This window comes from Balaenoptera musculus, chromosome 16, assembly GCF_009873245.2.
Source record: "Balaenoptera musculus isolate JJ_BM4_2016_0621 chromosome 16, mBalMus1.pri.v3, whole genome shotgun sequence".
NCBI classification, from domain to species: Eukaryota; Metazoa; Chordata; class Mammalia; order Artiodactyla; family Balaenopteridae; genus Balaenoptera; species Balaenoptera musculus.
The window spans coordinates 70,402,584-70,423,874 of NC_045800.1; positions in this window are offsets into that span (position 1 = coordinate 70,402,584).

A 21,291-nucleotide genomic window follows, 5' to 3' on the forward strand; every position below is an offset into this window, starting at 1 on the left:
TCCTGTAGTTACTATTGAAAACATTCTGAAATAGTGCCTGCTGTATTAGAGGTTTGTTTGCTTCCTTCTTAAAAAAGAGCCTGGTTATGAATGGACCCAAAAGTGGAAGAGGCTCCTGCAAAACCAGTGTTTCCAGCATGGAATTTGTGAGTGGGCAGGAAATGCTTAATTGCTATTTACCTGCCGAATGCTGCCTTTGACACACATGATGAGCCAGCGTCATTTGACTGGCACCTCCTCAGGAGGCAGGATTCTTCAGCCCACACTCTGCTCAGCGCTGACTTCTTCTCTGTGCATGCTTTGTGTGCGTTTTTTGCTCAGACTGTGCATTTTGAGGGAAGCACCAACCCAAGACAGGCGCCTCAGTTTGGTCATTGTAGGGAGACTGGCAGAGCCTCCCACACAGCAAAGTGCTCAAAGGGATGCAGGGATGCCGATTCCTTTGAAGAAGCATTTCTTAAACAAAAGGGATTCCCCTATGTGCTGGTGTGCCTGACAATTCTTTCTTTCCCACCATATCAGGCAAAACTCACCGAAGGATGGCTGTTTATTTGTACTTATTAGGCCATATGTTGCTAAATAAATAAATAAGCCAGCCAGCAAGCCAGCAAGCCAGTCAGTCTTGGATGTTCAGGGTCTGGCTTCAACTCATTTAAAAGTTCAAGTTGCAAAGATGCCAATTGCAGATTTATCAACAGACTAAATGTGTTTTAGAAATAAAATAGACCAGCACCCAATATGATAGCTCTGGCTAGGGTATGGATTATTATTAATTAATTCAGATATACCACAGGTCAAATTCTAGTCTCTGAAACATGACAGAACTGCATAATCAAAGCAAGAAATAGCAGGTAGGATGCATGGCACCTGCTTTCTACATACTGAATATCTTCTGTAACCCTCAGTAGAACTGTACCTCTGACGAACCACACTGCTGATGTCTTCCTACTAAGAATGGACCTGAACCACCAGATCAGTATCAAAATAAAATCATTCTCATGGCGGCTTCCCGGGAAGGGGATAGCCCCCGGCCAGGCCAGCCCTCTGGGGCCTCCGTGATCTGGATGAGACTACTCTGCCCTCACAACAATCCTGCAGCCTGACCGGTAACCCCAAGTCCAGGTGGGAACTAAATCAGCTGTCACAGGGGTGTGATGCCCGGGAAAAGCTGTGGTTCTTGCGGCGCTGCTCGGCGTGTTGGCCCACGTTCTGCTGGCTCCCCTCTCCACACAGAGCCTCCGCTGGGCAGACTGAAACAATAAGAGGCCCAACCCACGTCCCACAGCAGCTCCCACCCGCTGCGCAAGGTGCTGGGTGAGAGTCCCCAAGGGCCTGGGCGGAAGTTCTGGCTGCCCCGGCAGGCCCAAACGTGAGCTCGGGAGAAGGTATACCAACCCCAGGGGGCTCTCCATCCATTGTCTAAACTGGTTCAGCTCTGCAACTCCTTATCTTACTTCTCTACTTGTTCCCGCCACCCCCTCCTTTGGGCCACACCTTCTTCACCTTGACATCCAACTCACCTGCAAATTCAAAATTTCCTTTCTGACATAGCTCCCATCACAATAGCTTCTGGCTCCCAAGCAGTCTAACAAATTGGTGGTGTGTTTTTTTCCATTCTCAGAAAATTCTATTTCCTGCTGAGTTCCTTGCTTTTTTTTTTTCTCCTGATGGACTCTTCTGGCCCCTAGGTGCTTTTTTTACAAGTGATTGTAGATATCCAATGGGCCAGTGCACTGGCGGCCCTGTTGTTCACTTATTAGTTTTTAAAAACATCTACCTACTTTTGAAACATAAAGACCTCCTTTAGCCTTATCCTAAGCAATGCTATCCATGAAATCACAGGTTTTATGTTTTCTAACATAATTTTTAGTATGTAAGTGCCAAAATAAAAAATAAATAAAATTATAAAAATGAAATAAAAAGTGCTAATTCATGAAGGTTCTGTAGGACACCTTCACCTCCCTTCCCACATCCCACCCTGAGGGCCCAGGTAATTGGAGGTGCCTTCCACACCCTGGACCAGCCTGGTATCAGATGAAAGGAAATCAATGTTCTATTCTCACAGTTCTGTTCCTCCTCCTCCATTTTGGGCCGGATTGCTGATTTAGGTCCACGAAAAGGATCATTTGTGGAATTGTCATTGGTGGACCAGAGGAAGGGAAATGGGGCCAAGACACCCTGGTGTTATGTGACAATCCACTAGCTCAGGAAGGAGGCATTATGCCCAAGGGTAGTGAGCAAACTGCAACTCCTTCTGCAGGAGTTAAGAACCAGAATGTACGGTGAATTCCCCTGGGTCAAACCAAAGGCAGAAGGATGGGGGGAATTGTGAGAAAAGCAAGATGGCACCTTTACCTAAATATAGTACAGCATAGAGGCAGTGAGTGATACTAACATGAGGCAGTTTTTGGAGTTCTGATCAGGGCAAGCCATTTCTGTATTTCAGTTTGTGCTGAACACCTCAGTACGTGGGAGGTTGGATCAATCTTCCTGTCTCTGCATTTTTTACACCACCTTTCACCAGAGAACCCAGCTGCTCTGACTGCACCCAGTTGGATAGCTTGCCCCCTCCCAAAAACCTGGCAGGGGCCCAGGCTAAACATGCCAGCAATGTTTGAGCAAGAGAGGCTTCACCCCTGCCCAGGTTCTGCCCCTCTTCTCCTCCCCTCATCAGCTAAAAGCATCTGGGCCCCTTATGGGATCAATTAAACAACTGGGTCAGCTCCTGATAATGAGATCATGGGCTCCAATAAGAAAATGAGACTGATGGGCTTCCCTGGTGGTGCAGTGGTTGAGAATCTGCCTGCCAATGCAGGGGACACGGGTTCGAGCCCTGGTCCGGGAAGATCCCACATGCCGCGGAGCAACTAGGCCCGTGAGTCACAATTACTAAGCCTGCGCATCTGGAGCCTGTGCTCCGCAACAAGAGAGGCCGCGATAGTGAGAGGCCCGCGCACCACGATGAAGAGTGGCCCCCGCTTGCCACAACTGGAGAAAGCCCTCGCAGAGAAACGAAGACCCAACACAGCCATAAATAAAATAAATAAATAAATTAAAAAAAAAAAAAAAAGAAAGAAAAGGAGACTGAGATTAGCTCTTAAACACTATTCATAGCCCTGTCTGGTGGCCTCTGCATTTTCATTGATTGCTGACTGATGCTGGAAGGAAAACTTTGAGCAGGGACGACATGCCTGCCTGGGCCAGTGGTGTGGGGAAACACAGATGAGGTGTGTTCCTTTCATCATACTGTCCAAAGGCTGGCAGGAAGGAGGCACAGCTGGCCACCTGGCACTACAGGCACTAACCCTGCTTGGAGTGTGCCCTCCATGACTCAGGGTACAATCTGGCATCATGTTCTCAGCTTCATTCATGATTTTTGCCGTATGAGTACACAGGCTGTGCTGCTGTATACTTGCCTTATCCTAAGCAATGATATACATGAACTCACAGGTTTGATGTTTTCTAACATACTTTTAAATATGTAACTGCTAAAGCAAAAAATAAAATACAGTATAAAAATGAAATTAAAAGTGCTAATTAATTAAGCACCTAAAATTATTTGGAGTACCACATTTTAGGAAAACTGGAGTTGGGTATGTTGGCCTTGGAGGATAGGATAGATTATCTTGTGTCAGTGTGAGCAGGTTGACATTGAGTTGATTCCAGATTGTTCTAACATGAGACTCAAGATTCCATTCTTCATGAGAAGGAGAAGGCGGAGGCGGAGGAGGCGGAGGGGGAGGGGGAGGGGGGGAGGGGAGGAGGGGGAGGGGGGGGGGGGGAGGGGGAGGAGGGGGAGGGGGAGAAGAAGAAGAAAAAGGAAAAGGAGGAGGAGGAGAAGGAGGAGGAGGGGAAGGAGAAGAGGAAGGAGAAGAGGAAGGAGAAGAAGACGAAGGAGAAGAAGAAGAAGATGGAGGAGGGGGAGGGGGGAAGAAAGTAGGGGGAGGAGAAAGAAAAGGAGAAGTAGAAGTTTGGTAATTAGGAGGCTAGGTATTGTAGAACATGGTTTTCAGTTGATGAGGCTAAGGTAAGAAGAAATTTTGATTATCAGAGAGACTAATACTTTGGGCTTGTAGCACTAACCCTGACCAACCATATTTCAAGTGTTCAGCAATGTAGTAGGCAGACCAGGCTAGACAATCTTGAAGTAACATGAATCTCCAAAGTCCCAGTAGCTTAATACACACTAGTTTACTTCTCCCTCACAAAACACCTGCTGTAGGTGAAGTGGGCCCTCTGAGGCATCTTCCTTCCAAGGGTGACTCAGAGATCTTATCTTGTGAATTCATGACCTCAGCACATGGTTGCCAGAGTGGCTACAGTGGAGGAAGAGCACATGGAGAGTCTCACAGGGGCATCTCACTGCCCGAGCCCCAAAGTGACCTGCGTGGGTCACACGGCCCTGCTTGGCAGCAAGAGGGGCTGTGATGTGTTTCCTCTGGGAGTACAGGAAAATGAGGAGAATGGCATGAGTGCTAGAAATCTCTACTGTAAGTAAGAACAATACAACTTTGGACCGACAGTCTTTCTTGGCACTCAACAGTTATGTGTCTCTTCATATATAACACCTATATAAGGAGGCCCACTTTGTGGCTTTGCTGTGAAGTTAGGTGAGATATCACATATAAAGTACCCAGAATTTTGTCATCAGTAAAGGCCACTGGGGTCCTTGGGAAAAATAAGATGGAATCTAGGTGTTAAGATAAAGGCTAGCCTCATCTTTTGTGCTTAGTCTAGTTTCACTTGCCTTTAGGGGCACGTGTGCAGAGGCCTTGCACCTTCCATGTTGGATTAGAGTTCCCGGCACAGAACCGCTGTGCCCGACACTTCAGCTTGGCGGACCGTTTGCAGAGATGCTGCACCGGCTCTGCAATCTGGAGCAGAGAATGTCTTACTCTCAAGGCATTCAAGTAAGGAGATGGGAGAAGAAAGTCTCAAATCCACCTCCCTGAAGGCGAAGAGCTCAGGATATTTATGGGATAAAGCTGAGGCATGGGGAACATGGGGAAAGGTGACTGGAGATACCAAAAGGACAAGGTAAACATCATTAGGATGGAGTTTTTTGCCCTCTAATGTCAAAAGGTCATGGATCTCGGACATTTCGCATATGCCCAGTTGGAGGGTCGGTGGTCCCAACCCGCTTGAACTCAAACTTGACAGAGCTGACCCCAAGTTCCTGAAAAACAACTTGGGCAAACATCTTATTGTCTAGGCTATGAGATGCTTGGAGGACATGCATGTTTTGCAAAAACAATTAAAACAGGCTTGATCAATGAAAGCAGGTTACAGTTCATTATTTACTAAGGGAGCTATAGTTTAATGGCTCCAACTGATGACCACCCTCAAATTTCATGCCTGTCTCAACAAATGAAAGTTCTCATTTTCTTCCCTCCTTGGCAAGACTGAAGGAGCCAGTATTAGGTTCTAAGTTCTATTTAAAATGCAACAACAATGCTTATAACTTTTAAAAAAATTGTGGAAAAATACATAACATTAAATTTACCATCTTAACTATTTTCAAGTGTACACCTCAGCAGGGTTAAACATATTCACATTGTTGTGCAACCGATCTCCAGAATTTTTTCATCTTGCAAAACTGACACTGTACACCCATTGAACAACTACTCCCCATTCCCCGTTGCCCCTGCCCCTGGAAACCACATTCTACTTTCAGTTTCCATTACTTGACTACATTAGATACCTTGTATAACTGGAACAACAGCAAATTTTAGTTAAAAACAATGATTAGAAAAAACAACAAACCACCATGGATAACGAATGGGCCCCTCTTTCACTGCAAACACAGTTTTTGAAACTGAGAAAGGGAATTACAGGATCTGTGACACTGATAGACTTGATGGATCTAACGTCTCCCCTGGTGGCCAGAAAGCAATTAACAAAACACAACTGTGGAAGTTGAGATCCTTATATTTCCTCATCAAATTTACTTCTTGTGCTTAATCTGTTACTCTCAGTAGTGAAGTTTGAGAGTCATCAATATGACAGTACAGCAATATTGCCTCATCAGTCATGATTTACTTAATGTTTTCTGAATTTAGTAATATTTGATTAAAATTTAATGTGAACATATCATATCATGCCATATATATTATTGCATCCATTAATCAGGTAACTATAGTAATGAAATGCCGGAAGGTTGGATGAAAAAAGAGCCAAAGTCTTGATATATGTTTGACATAATTCTGTGAGTGATTAACCAAAAAAGGAAAAAAGTCGCTGTACAAAGCTTCATTAATATATATTACTTTTACAATCATCTATGTATCACCAGATATTTTTAACCTTTGTTAAGCTTGATTTTTTAATTTACTTAAAGACACTAAATATTAATAACCATGAAAGATAGACATTGTTCCATTGAATCACAAGTTGACAGAATGATTTATATTTTATTCTAATTTTTTTTGTATAACGATGTGTGTTAAAACATTATCTAAGTTATTTAATCAGTTTGTCATGGGGAAATGGCACATATTTAACATGTGGCTGTGCAAAATACTAATTTAAATATCATGTTTTTGTCATTTTCAACTTCCATGTCACTGACCATAGCCAGTAATCAGTATGATGATACATAATTTATGTCTAACACAGGCTGTTTTTCATGTGCAAAAATTCTCCTTTTCCTATTAAACACTGAATTAGTCATAACTCGTTTCTTTTAATACTGTCATTTAAATCAATCAACTAGTAAAGGACCAACTGGTGTATAAACACCTATCTGCAAGATTGTTTAATTTTGACTCAACAGAGGAATGTTGATTATAAAACACAATTATCCTCCTAGTTGTTCCCTTTTTAAAATCCTGTCGAAATGCACTCCATTCACTCATTCATCCATCACATTTTTTATTGAAAACTCATGACAAGCATTGGGCTAGCTTCTGGGATACAAAAATAAAATGGTATGGTCTCCGGTTCCTAGTTGCTAACCATCTAGTGATGAGGGGAAGCTTACACAAATGCAAGCAGGGGTGAGCTCCAAAGTGGAGTCTCAACAAAGTGCAGTGGGACACAGAGAAAACTGTTAGAGTCACAGCCTGGGGTGTGTGGAAAGGACTCTCAGGGCGGCAGCTGCCTTTAGTGGAGACCAAAGGTGTGAATAACAGTTCCCCAATCACACATATGAGGATGGGAATGTGGGTGAGGGGTGAGGATGGGCGGATTCTAGAAAGCATGAACAGAATGTGCAAAGGCTGAGAGACATGTAAAAGCATTTTCAGGAAGAAAAGAAATTCACAAACCTTTATCTTGTTTACATATGTTGTTTTATCTTTACATATACTAAAAAGACAGAGATGCCAAGATTGCTTCAGGGCACTGCATGCTGAGCTACGACTTCATCCCAAGCCGTAAGGTGAGGCTGCTGCTATTTGACCTACCTCCGACAGGCCTAGTTTTATAACTGGGCACCTACAGAGGAAGACAGGAATATGTGACAACAGGCAGAGGCCGCATGCTTGCAACTTATACTGTAATAGATGTAAGGACCTTGCCCTAAAGAACTGTAACTCCTAAAACACTACCCAGGAACTAACAGAAAAGTTTTACTTAAATTTTTCCCTTAAATATTCAGAGTAATTATAGACAGAATCAGGGAGCCTAGGACTATGATACATGCTGTAGCTGAATTTAACCTTAGTAGGGAATGCACCATAAGAAAGTGGATGTTAAGAAGGGCTTTCAAGAAAATGGACATTTGGATTAGTTGAGTGTTGGAAATGGAATCATTTCTAGGATAAATTTGTTCAGAGTGAAGAGTAATAGAGATAGAAAGAAAGGAAAGTGATACCCGGAAGGAAAGCTCAAACCTGCCTGTCATCTGTATCCGAAATGCTTGACCCTGTCCTTGGGAGTGGGAAGTTGCTCCCAGTTGGAAATGAATGCTGTTCGTGGATGGATGAGTCCGGTCCATGGTGAGGTCAAACATCATTTTCAGTGACTTGTTGCATCGTTCATGATTAATGTTGATTTATCACTCGATCATTGTGTTACGTAAATAGGCAGCAGTCTTTGTGTGTGTGTCTTGGTGCGATGCTGGTTTAATTGAGTTTGGGGATGGGGGGGAGGAGGTGGGAGGTTCCAGGGTTAATACTGTTAGCTTCTTCCTCAGTAGCAAACTCTTCTCATGATGGATGAAAGAGCCAAACTCTTAATGGAATTCCACGTGGAAAGGAGGGGTTCTATTATTATAATAATTTTATGACAGTAACAGAGAAGGGCCTATAAACTAAAGAAAGTTAGTTATAAGTGTTACCATGAATCAAAAACTGCAACAAAGCATATGCAAATTTGCTGACTCCTTAACCAAACTCAAATTTTATTATTTTACTGAAGAGTGAGCTTATTTAGTTAAACACAGACACACACAGATACATAGACACACACAGATACACCCCCCCACAGACATTCCAAATTAGAAGCCAACTTATACATTTTCCAAAATGACTGAAGTTTATGCCAGATAAAAATGCCATATTTATTATAAGATTTCTGCAGTGAAAATGGAATCGTTTCATAAGCAGAAAAATTTAATTAAATCCAAATTGAACCAGTATTCTATCTAACTATCTAGTTCATTATCTAGAAGCTTCTATTGGGGATTTGAAACTCAAAGTGGAAACAACTTTTATATCCCTGAAGAAAACACTCATCTCTAGGATTTGCTTGGTACTAAGAACTACAAGTGATGAGAAAAAGACTCACTACCCTAAGATTTTAAGATTCTGAATAGATACCTGAGTTTCTAATGACCAAGTAATCTTTACTACCAATCGCCCTTGCCCCTGTGGAGCTGCTGATACGGAGTGTGGGAGGTGAGTAGGACAAAGCCTCTTCAACTGTGATCAGAGAGCTGTTCACAGAAAGGTCTTCCCCGAGTTTGCTGTAGAGAAAGCACAACCCACACATCATCATTATTCATTCTTCCAGCTTAAGAGGCTTGTTTTTCGCAGATGTGCCCCTCCTGTTTGGCATTTGTTAACTGTGGACTGTTGTTCAGTTGAAGAAAATGTGTCATCTAAATATAAACTGAGATTTCGAGCTGATTCATGAACACCTTTTGTCAAGTGGAACATAAAAAGGAGTATCATTGCTGAGAGTGAGGTACGCAGCCAGGCGAAATTCTACTACAGTATGCCAGACCAGGCATAAAAGAGGAATACAGCCAGTGGAATCAAGGGAGCCTTTTACTCAGGAAAAGTAAAATATGAAGGATAAGAAACGTCCTAGAGAAGATTAATAGACAATATGCTGTAGCTTCCATTTTCCTGTGTACACACTCTGTGTTTCTCTTGAAGCTTTTCCCATAGAGATAGGTGCATTATTTTTAAAGCAACTCCCCGGTTCATTCTTGGAAGCAAATTAACCTTCCTCCTACGCTTTGATTCAGACGTTTGCTTTAGGGAATGTTGCATCTACTGAGGCAGTAGAAGAAGGGGAGTTACTGACTCAGTCAAAATGACAGGAGGGAATCTTGTAATTACAGGGGATGTATTCATTCATTTAACATATATTAAGCGCCTATTGTTAGCTAGGCAGTGTGTGCAATAAATGTTTGTGGAATTGATCTCTTGCCACTTCCACAGCACTTCAAACTTCCTGTGTCAGATGGTTAAAATAAATATGACTCCAGCAAATTTGGTCTAAAGATTCAGAGTGCAGGATCTTGTGACTACTAGAAATCGTGACAATGGTAACAACACCTCAAGGAATATAATATTTTTATCAGGCTGAACATTTGCTCAGAGTTGGCCTATTAGCTATCATCAGACAAAGTGGGATCATTCTAATAAAGAACACATATTTTCTCTCTTATGTCTTTTACTGTTTTCACAGTGAATCATCATCATCTAAGTTCACATTTGCATTTCACCAACAGGGAGGAAACAAACACTGCCACCTCATTTTCTAACCAGTGTTTTATAGAAATGGTCTAGTTTGGTCAAAGTTCTGGGTTGGAGTCCCAGCTACTTCTCAATTCTGTGACCTTGGACAAGTCACTTGTTTGAACCTAAGTTTCCTCAAAAAAAAAAAAAAAAAGAGATTAATACACATGGAATGAGATAATGATTATAAATTACTTTTAAAACTGTAGAGCACTATGAAAATGTACAGTACAGTAAGTTAAAAAAAAAAAAAAAAGGGGTAGCTCAAAGCCAACTAAGCCAAAGGCAGAGAACAACTTGGTTAGGTAAAATTTACTTTGTTTAACTGAACTTAATCCTATCCCTCTTAAATAGAATCTTCTGGATGCTAAATTCCTAGATGAAATTAATTACTGGTTAGTGCCTGAAAATATACCTCAAAATGTAGTGGTTATCCCTGTCAAAATGCAAGTACACCCGAGCTGACTATTAGTCAGTTACACCTTAGTGTAATTGAGAAGAGGTTAAGAAGTTCATTTTAAGAAGGAAAGATGAAGTATGTGAGCACTGCCTGTCTGAAGAAGGCTGAACACCGCTAATAGGAGGCTGTGTTAGAAAACATGTCCACATTCTCTTAAACTGTAATTCTGAAGTCTTCAAGCCATAAGATTTTAAAAAAATAATTCATTTGGCAAAAAAACCTGCCCTGAATAAACGTGAGGCTGTTTAGATCCCTTATTTTTCCCACTCAGTGTAACTGAGTGTTCACATGCTTTGCTTAAGAATATTAATGGGTTTGATTTTGGGGTGTTTTCTCCCAGGCCCTGCTGGGGATGTTATGTAGCATACAGTATATGCACAAAATCCAAAAAAGTTTAAATTCTGAAAAATATCTGTTCCTGATGATTTCAGTGAACCTATACAAGTATTTTGCACTGCCCAGTTTACATCCACGTTATTGTCTAACCCAGCTGAGTCCTTTTACAAGCTTGCCTATTAGCAAGAGAAATAAGCCAAACTGCACATAAATTAATGCCCCAAATGGAGATCTAAAGAACATAGGATTAGCTTCAGAACTGCCCCACATTAACTGCTTGCACCTATTTGTTCTCCTGGCCTTTTCATTAGACACCCTCAGCTTTCTAGATTCTCTTCTGCCTGTGTGTTCCAATTCACAGTATTTCTTTCTAAACTTTGGTCTATCTCTGGGTTCTGTTTATCTCTGTCACTGTGTCTGCCTGGATTGACAGCTTCATAATGACAATGTCAGTGGAGGGATCATGGGCCTCTAATCCTGATGCAGTGAAATACGAAGTGACCCTCACTGGGAGCTGCCTGGCCCTGCAGTTAGTCCTCGAACACCACTGATCAGCATGTAAGGTCACTGAAGTAAGTACTTGGTGGTCTAAGGCTTTGCTTCTCAAAGTATGATCCCTGAGCCAGAGTAGGCGTCACCTAGGAGTTTGTGAGAGATGCAGAATCTCAGGCCCCGCCCCAGACCTTCTGAGTCTGCATTTCAATGAGATCCCAGGCTGTGTTCACTCACAGTAAAGTCTGTGAAGCTCTGCCCTAGACCAGTGTTCGCACCATGCCTAGCATGATTGCAGGCTGCTCCCTGTGGAAGTTAATTTCTACTGAGAAGGTTATAAAATTTAAAACTGGCAGCTTAAATTAAAATAAATTTCTGCATTAATTTTTATGAGAAATTCTGTCTCGTTGCCTTTCTCTCAGGATCATCAGGCAAATAATACTTTTAAGAAAATTTGTCTCTTCTTCTAAGAGTCCTGTTTTCAATATAAACTACTCTTTTGCTCATTTTTGAACAGAATCTACTTCTCGTGAGGTTACACACACTTGTAGAACTTGATGAGGATCAATGATTAGTTTACCTTTTAATACTCAAGACTCCAAAACTTTCATGTATATAAAACATCCTATCTATTCTTAAAAAAGATTTAAGGAGGCATAAGTCCCTCCCTTTCCCCTGCTTTTTAATTACAGTTTGCCTAGAGGTAATCATAAGGAGTATTTTAAAATAATAATTTACTGTAGAAAATTGACACTTTCCTTCATTTACAAAGCACATTAATAAAAAAAAAACTCTCACCTTAAAAATAATAAATATATTTTCTCAAAACTGTTAGTTTTTAAATCTCTAAATTAATATTTCTTTTCCACACCACTTACTACAGACCCTTTTGCTAAGTCACAGGTTGCTGCTCAGATGGCATATTTTGTAAGCAAACCACCAAACCCCAATTCATCAACTGTTCATTCTAATTTATGGATAAGGTCTTGGGCTTGGTGGAAGCACAAAGGTACAAAAGCTCCAGTGCCTTCCCTCATGGAACTGACAATACTGAAATGACTGTGTTATGAAGAGAATATAATAATTGCTATAAAAGCATAAGCAGGCCACCAGGTAACTTTGGAGGAGGTTTGGGTTTGTGGGGGTGGGGCACATCTAGAAAGCCTTTACTAAATATGAACTTTTACCACACAAACTTTTGCTTTTTAAAAAAAAAAATTGCAAATAGATGCTGAACAGAAGTATAAATTTTATAGTAGCTTCACTGCCTGAAATAACTACAAAAACAAGAGTAAAGAAATGTGACTGACAAAGAATGATTAGGGGGACTTCCCTGGTGGTGCAGAGGTTAAGAATCCGCCTGTCAATGCAGGGGACCTGGGTTCGAGCCCCAGTCCGGGAAGATCCCACATGTCGCGGAGCAACTAAGCCCGTGTGCCACAACTACTGAGCCTGCGCTCTAGAGCCCGCGAGCCACAACTACTGAGCCCGCGTACCACAACTACTGTAGCCCACGCCCCTAGAGCCCCTGCTCCGCAACAAAAGAAGCCACTGCAATGAGAAGCCCGCGCACCGCAACAAAGAGTAGCCCCCTCTTGCGACAACTAGAGAAAGTCCGCGCACAGAAACAAAAGACCCAACGCGGCCAAAAATAAATAAATAAATTTATTAAAAAAAGAAAAAAAAAAGAATGATTAGGAACCCAGTTTTCTGCCTGGTTATGACATGCTAGCATGTTCTCCCCACCTCCATTTCCCCATGCACAACCTTCTCTTCAACTACTTTAGACAGTGCTCATCTTTGCTGCACCCATGTGTCTTTGTGTGCCCAAGCTGAGTATGACTAGGAATTTAGCACTCCTCACCTGACCTGCTCATTTCTTCACTTTCCAATGATTTTTTTCCCCCTTCAATATTTCTCCTTTTCTCTCTTCTTGCACTTATTTTTTTAAATGATTCTCCACTTATTTTTTATAATGAAAAAAATAATAAAATCCAACAACCTGCCTATATAGTTGCTATTTTTTCTTGTTTTGTCTTCTACCTTGCGCTTATCCCTTCCAAGATGACCACTGGAAAAGAAGAGAGAGAGAGAAAAGAACTGTTCGCTGGTTGCTTTATTTCTATGACACCAAAGATCCCAACACCCGATCTGCCCCATCACTTTCCTGACTAGCTCGAGCAGTTGGGACACCATGAAGACAAAATCTTCTGCCATCTGGGGACTCCCTCCTGGCCCCTCTGCTGCATTTGGAAGCTGGAGGTTCCCTGTAGCGTGGTGCCAGTGTTGGTCTTCAAAGATGGGGGTTTGACCTTCAAGAAGGAAGGAGATGAAAAGAAAGGAAGTGCGGGCGTGGGAGAACTCTGAAGACCCACAGGAGGAGGCCAAAGGCCATCGACCTACAACAACTTCAAATGGGCCAACTTTGAAAATAAGACTTTTCATTGTCTTTCACAGCTACTGAAGACATATGATATACACTACATTTATTATATAAAGCAACATAATATCTTTGCTCGCCAGAAGTTTGGTCCCTCTAGCACGTATCAAGGAATCAGGAAACCTGACCTCGGGCTTCATATGTGCTATTGCCTGGCCGACATTAACTTCCCTGTCCGCTCCTCTTGTTTATATCTTTTACATGCAAGTGATGACTCCTGAGGATAATATATCTAGAAGGTTTTTTAACCCTCTGGCCAAAGCATTCTCCTTAAACCCAATGCAATATAGGACTATGTTTGACAGTGAAATATGAAAATCTGATAATAGAAGGGAAGCAGAACTCCTCACCAGTGAAGCTGCTTCCAGTTTATCATGGAATTCTTGAATGACTGGTATTTATACAAGCGTCTTGTTTTTATTATTCATAGAGAAATAGACCCATTAAAATACTTGTTGAGGCTAATCCTAAAATGTAGTCGTTTACATGACACCGGAAATACAACATTTACAAAACTGTAAAATAAAATACCTAAATTATTCCATTTTTAAACACGTTAAATGAAAACAGATTTGGGAATGTAAAATCTGTATTTCCACAAAGTATGAGAAATCCAAAGTCTAAACCATTTAACTAGAAATTGGGGATCAAAATAAAACAGATTCTCACCAAAAACTCAACCTATTTGTTTTTGGCTATGCAGTATAATTACATATTTATACACTTCAGAATCTTGCTTGACAATTGAACATTCAGAGCAGAAGCATAGAAACCAGACTAGAGCTAATAGAGAGTTCCTTTCTCCTTGCAAAAGCTTGCCGGGTCAGGCAGTGTGGGAAATTTTACAAGACTCACACTCTCTTCTTATTCTAAGGAGAAGTAAATGGCTTGAGTGCCCTTGGGCATTCTTTGGGAGGAGTGTGGTCATGGACTTTCAAAAATTGGGCTTTTTCACCATGAACTCATTTGTTAATCTTCTTCCAGTCTGTAAATACATGCCTCCCCCTGTTTCCCTGAATAAATGCTGAGCTAAAAAGCTGTTTAAAGGAAGGTGCTCCACTCATAAAAGGGAAAAAAAAAATTACTGAGGTACTAGTAAACATAGTGAGGTTTTGGGGCTCCTAGGCGAGTTACTAACACTTTTTCTGCATCTCCGTTTCTCCATCCATGACATGGGGATAATAGTACATGTCCTGGGACTTCCCTGGTGGTCCAGTGGTTAAAACTCTGTGCTCCCAATGCAGGGGGCCCGGGTTCAATCTCTGGTCAGGGAACTAGATCCCGCATGCCACAACTAAGACCCAGTGCAGACAAATAAATAAAAAAAAAATAATAATAACACATGTCCTTCTACCTCACAAATAATTCCCTGCTAGGGACCAAGGTATCTCCTAGGAAAGAAAGGAGGGCCCTTCCAAAATGAATGCTTGTGTGTTCATTCATTCCACAAACAACTACTGTATTGAGGACCTTCTATACGGGAGGTGCTTGGACAGTTCTGGGGACATAACAGTGAGAAGATACACTAGACTCTCTCTGAGCAAAGCAGAGACAAGGCAGAATGTCCTTTGGCCTGTATGGACCTGTGCCTGAATCCTAGAGAAAGGGGCTGTGGTTTAAAAGTAACTATGGGGCTTCCCTGGTGGCGCAGTGGTTAAGAATCCACCTGCCAATGCGTGGCACATGGGTTTAAGCCCTGGTCGGGGAAGATCCCACATGCCTCGGAGCAACTAAGCCCGTGTGCCACAACTACTGAGCCTGTGCTCTAGAGCCTGCGAGCCACAACTACTGAGCCCGTGTGCCACAACTATTGAATCCCGCGCCCCTAGAGTCCATACTCCGCAATGAGAAGCCACCGCAATGAGAAGCCCACGCACTGCAACAAAGAGTAGCCCCTACTCGCCGCAACTAGAGAAAGCCCGCAAGCAGCAACAAAGACCCAAAGCAGCCAAAAATCAATCAATCAATCAATCATACCCTAGAAATAGTCTACTAAAAAAAAAAAAAGTAACTGTGATTGTCAGAAAAGTATCCCCATGGTCAATGGGAGCCTTGCTATAGGATTCATGTGACACAGTATGACCCCAACTTCAGGGGCATTAGTGCCCCACCAATAGCAGAGATAGCAGCTCTAAGCTGGGCCTCTGGGACTTTCAGGAGCTTCACCCATGGCCACAGGAACTGAAGCAAGAGAGAGGTGTCTTAGTTTGGGCTGCTACAACAAATACTGTAGACTGGCGGGCTTAAAACAACAGACATTTATCTCTCACAGTTCTGGAATCTGGAAGTCCAAGATCAAGGTGTGGCAGATTTGGTTCCTCACACAGACCCTCTTCCTGGCTCTCAGATCACTTCTCACTGTGTTCTCACTTGCGGGGGTGAGACAGGGAGAGCTCTGGTCTCTCTTTCTCTTCTTATAAGGGTACCACTCCCATTGTGGGGGCCCCACCCTCATGACTTCACCTAAACCTAATTACCTCCCAAAGGCCCCATCTCCAAACACCATCACAATGGGGATAAGAGCTTCAATGTATGAACTTTGGGAGGACATAAACATTTAGTCTATAATAGGAAGGAAATGGTAGGTGATCCTCAGAGGTAAGAGCTTGTGAGATACTCTTGGGAACTCCCAGAAATCATTGTGTGTGAACTTTCCAGGGAGTGCTGGTGGTACCAAAATAATGAATGAGCTAAAAGCTGGAGAAATACCGTTCCTGCTGTTATAGTGGCTAACTACTACTACTAATATTAGTACCTCTGCTACTGCTACTGTTACAACTGTTACTGCTACTGCTGCTACTACTATTACTACTGCCATTAGTACTGCTACTACAATTATTATTGTTATTTTTTTTTTCTCTTTTGGCACAGGGAAATTCATCCTCTGTAGCAGAGAACCACAGCTGTGAAAAATAAGAGACACAAAAATCAAACTAATGTGTAAGAAACTGACTTCCAGAATTCTATCAGATATATGGCTGGAAATGATATATCAAGCTCAGTCAGTACTTTCGTGGTTGATACTCTTAATCATGATCTTTTCAAAAATAATAAACCATTACTCTTAAAAGAGCTAAAACTAATCTTTGACTTTTCCTAATTATCCTTTTGTGTGTGTGTGTTGTATCTTTACCACAACACACATTTTCATCTATGTAAAGAACATTGTTTCAGCCTATTTTTTGGTTTGTGTGTAAATGGCTGGTTGGACTTCCATAAAATTTGGAGAATATCACTGATATGATTTGGCTTTGAAATTCTCTCGGTGGGTGTGGTTTAAGGAGTAATTAGAACTCATGCCTCTGCAAACGGAGGAAGAGATATGCTGTTCAGAGTTAAAGTCCTATGAGAGACAAAGATAACCATCCAGAAGTGTGGAAATTTTTATTAACACACTGATGCTTGGAATTCAGACATTTTTAAAAAAGGAAAATCAGTATTTATTATCCAGATTCCAAAATCACAGTGATTCCCTCAAAACTGCCTCTTCAATTTTAAGTGATTGCAGTTTCCACAAACCCAAAATTGGTGAAATCACTGTAATTAGGTTACATGCAGCCAGATGTACTTTTTTTAAAAAATGTATTTATTTTATTATTTTATTTATTTATTTTTGGCTGCATTGGATCTTCGTTGCTGCACATGGGCTTTTCTCTGGTTGCGGCGGGTGGGGGCTACTCTTCATTGAGGTGCACGGGCTTCTCATTGTCGTGGCTTCTCTTGCTGTGGAGCATGGGCTCTAGGCACGTGGGCTTCAGTAGTTGTAGCATGAGGGCTCAGTAGTTGTGGCTCGGGGGCTCTAGAGCACAGGCTCAGTAGTTGTGCCACACTGCCTTAGTTGCTCCGTGGCATGTGGGATCTTCCTGGACCAGGGCTTGAACCCATGTCCCCTGTAGTGGCAGGTGGATTCTTAACCACTGTGCCACCAGGGAAGCCCACCAGATGTACTTCTAATTCTGCACTAAGGCATGACCATATTTCTGTAGTGTTGTTAGGCCTTTATCATACCACATTGGAACCAGGGATTTTACTGCTTATCTCTCCTGTTGGACACGAAGCTCATTGAATCCAAAGATTATCACCACTGCACCCCTGGCATCCTAGCACCTCCTGGCAAAAAGCTGGAGTTAAATAAATGTTGGGTGAACGAATTTCACTTATATATTCCATTATGACATATATTCTATTCTGTCTCATTGCAGTTAAGCTGCTCTGAATGAGAAATATTTAGGAGATAAAATATATTTGGTGTCAAGCCTTGGTAAATTTAAGAAAATTGAAATCATATCAAGTATCTTTTCCAACCACAACACTATGAGATTAGAAATAAATTACAGGAAAAAAACTAAAAAACACAAACACATTGAGGCTAAACAATATGTTACTAAATATAAATGGACCACTGAAGAAATCAAAGAGGAAATTAAAAAATACCTAGAGACAAATGACAATGAAAAAATGACGATCCAAAACCTATGGGATGCAGCAGTTCTAAGAAGAAAGTTTATAGCAATATGATCTTACCTCAAGAAACAAGAAAAATCTCAAACAACCTATCCTTACACCTAAAGCAACTAGACGAAGAAGAACAAATAAAACCCAAAAATAGTAGAAGGAAAGAAATCATAAAGATCAGGGCAGAAGTAAATGAAATAAAGATGAAGAAAACAACAGCAAAGATCAGTGAAACTAAAAGCTTGTTCTTTGAGAAGATAAACAAAACTGATAAATCTTTAGCCAGACCCATTAAGAAAAAAAGGGAGAGGACTCACATCAATAAAATTAGAAATGAAAAAGGAGAAGTTACAACGGACACCACAGAAATCCAAAGGATCATAAGAGATTACTACAAGCAACTCTATGCCAATAAAATGGACAACTTAAAAGAAATGGACAAATTCTTAGAAAGATACAACTTTCCAAGACTGAACCAAGAGGAAATAGAAAATATGAACAGACCAATCACAAATACTGAAATTGAAACTGTGATTAAAAGTCTTCCAATAAATAGAAGTCCAGGACCAGATGGCTTCACAAGAAAATTCTATCAAACATTCAGAGAAGAGTTAACACCTACCCTTCTGAAACTCTTCCAAAAAACTGCAGAGGAAGGAACATTCCCAAGCTCATTCTACGAGGCCACCATCACCCTGAAACCAAAACCAGACAAAAATATCACAAAAAAAGAAAATTACAGGCCAATATCGCTGATGAACACAGACACACACAAAAAAATACTAGCAAACTGAATCCAACACCACATTAAAAGGATCACACACCATGATCAAGTGGGATTTATCCCAGGGTTGCAAGGATTTTTCAATATCCGCAAATCAATCAGTGTGATAGAGATCAACAAATTGAAGAATAAAAACCATATGATCATCTCAGTAGATGCAGAAAAAGTTTTTGACAAAATTCAACACCAATTTATGATAAAAACTCCAGAAAGTGGGCATAGAGGGAAGCTACCTCAACGTAATAAACGCCATATGTGATAAACCAACAGCAATCATTCTCAATGGTGAAGAACTGAAAGCATTTCCTCTAAGATCAGGAACAAGACAAGGATGTCCACTCTCACCACTATTATTCAACACAGTTTTGGAAGTTCTAGCCACAGCAATCAGAGAAGAAAAAGAAAAGGAATCCAAATTGGAAAAGAGGTAAAACGTTCACTGTTTCCAGATGACGTGACACTACATAGAAAATCCTAAAGATGCAACCAGAAAACTGCTAGAGTTCATCGATGAATTTGGTAAAGTTACAGGATACAAAATTAATACACAGAAATCTCTTGCATTCCTATACACTAACAACGAAAGATCAGAAATAGAAATTAAGGAAACAATTCCATTTACCACTGCATCAAAAAGAATAAAATACCTAGGAATAAACCCACTTAAGGAGGCAAAAGACCTGTACTTAGAAAACTATAAGATACTGATGAAAGAAATGAAAGATGACACAAACGGATGGAGAGATATACCATATTCTTGGATCAGAAGAATCAACATTATCAAAACAACTATACTACCCAAAGCAATCTACAGGTTCAATGCAATCCCTATCAAATTACCAATGGCATTTTTCATGGAATTAGAACAAAAAATTTTACAATTTGTATGGAAACACAAAAGACCTTGAATAGATAAAGCAATCTTGAGAAAGAAAAATGGAGCTGGAGGAATCAGGTTCCCAGACTTCAGACAAAGCTACAGTCATCAAAACAGTACGGTACTGGCACAAAAAACAGAAATATAGATCAATGGAACAGGATAGAGATAAACCCATGCACCTATGGTCACCTAATCTATGCCAAAGGAGGCAAGAATATACAGTGAAGAAAAGAAAGCCTCTTCAATAAGTGGTGTTGGGAAAACTGGACAGCTACATGTAAAAGAATGAAATTAGAACACACCCTAACACCATACACAAAAATAAATTCCAAATGGATTAAAGATCTAAATGTAAGACCAGATATTATAAACCTCTTAGAGGAAAACATAGACAGAACACTCTCTGACATAAATAGCAGCAAGATCTTTTTCCATCACCTCCTAGAGTAATGAAAATAAAAACAAAAATAAATGGGGGGGGCTTCCCTGGTGGCGCAGTGGTTGAGAGTCTGCCTGCCAGTGCAGGGGACACGGGTTCGAGCCCTGGTCTGGGAGGATCCCACATGCCGCGGAGCAACTAGGCCCGTGAGCCACAACTACTGAGCCTGCGTGTCTGGAGCCTGTGCTCCGCAACAAGAGAGGCCGCGATAATGGGAGGCCCGCGCACCGCGATGAAGACTGGCCCCCACTTGCCACAACTAGAGAGAGCCCTTGCACAGAAACGAAGACCCAACACAGCCATAAATAAATAAATAAATAAATTAATTAAAAAAAAAAAAGAGTTTGGTAACTCTTAAAAAAATAAAAAAATAAATAAAAATAAAAAATAAATGGGAACTAATTAAACTTAAAAGCTTTTGCACAGCAAAGGAACCCATAAACAAAATGAAGACAGGACTTTCCTGGTGGCGCAGTGGCTGAGAATCTGCCTGCCAGTGAAGGGGACACAGGTTTGATCCCTGGTCTGGGAAGATCCCACATGCCGCGGAGCAACAAAGCCCGTGCACCACAACTACTGAGCCTGCGCTCTACAGCCTGCATGCCGCAGCTACTGAGCCCACGTGCCACAACTACTGAAGCCTGTGCTCTAGGGCCTGCATGCTGCAACTACTGAAGCCTGCGCGCCTACAGCCCATGTTCCGCAACGAGAAGCCACCACAATGAGAAAGCCCGTCCACCACAACAAAGAGTAGCTTCTACTCACCGCAACTAGAGAAAGCCCACGTGCAGCAACGAAGACCCAACGCAGCCAGAAAAAAAAGAAAAGACAACCATCAGAATGGGAGAAAATATTTGCAAATGAAGCAACCAACAAGGGATTAATGTCCAAGATATACAAACAGCTCGTGCAGCTCAATATCAAAATAACAAACAACTCAATCAAAAAAATGGGCAGAAGTCTAAATAGACATTTCTCCAAAGAAGACATACAGATGACCAAAAAGCACATGAAAAGATGCTCAACATCACTAATTATCAGAGAAGTGCAAATCAAAACTACAACGTGGTATCACCTCACACCAGTCAGAATGGCCA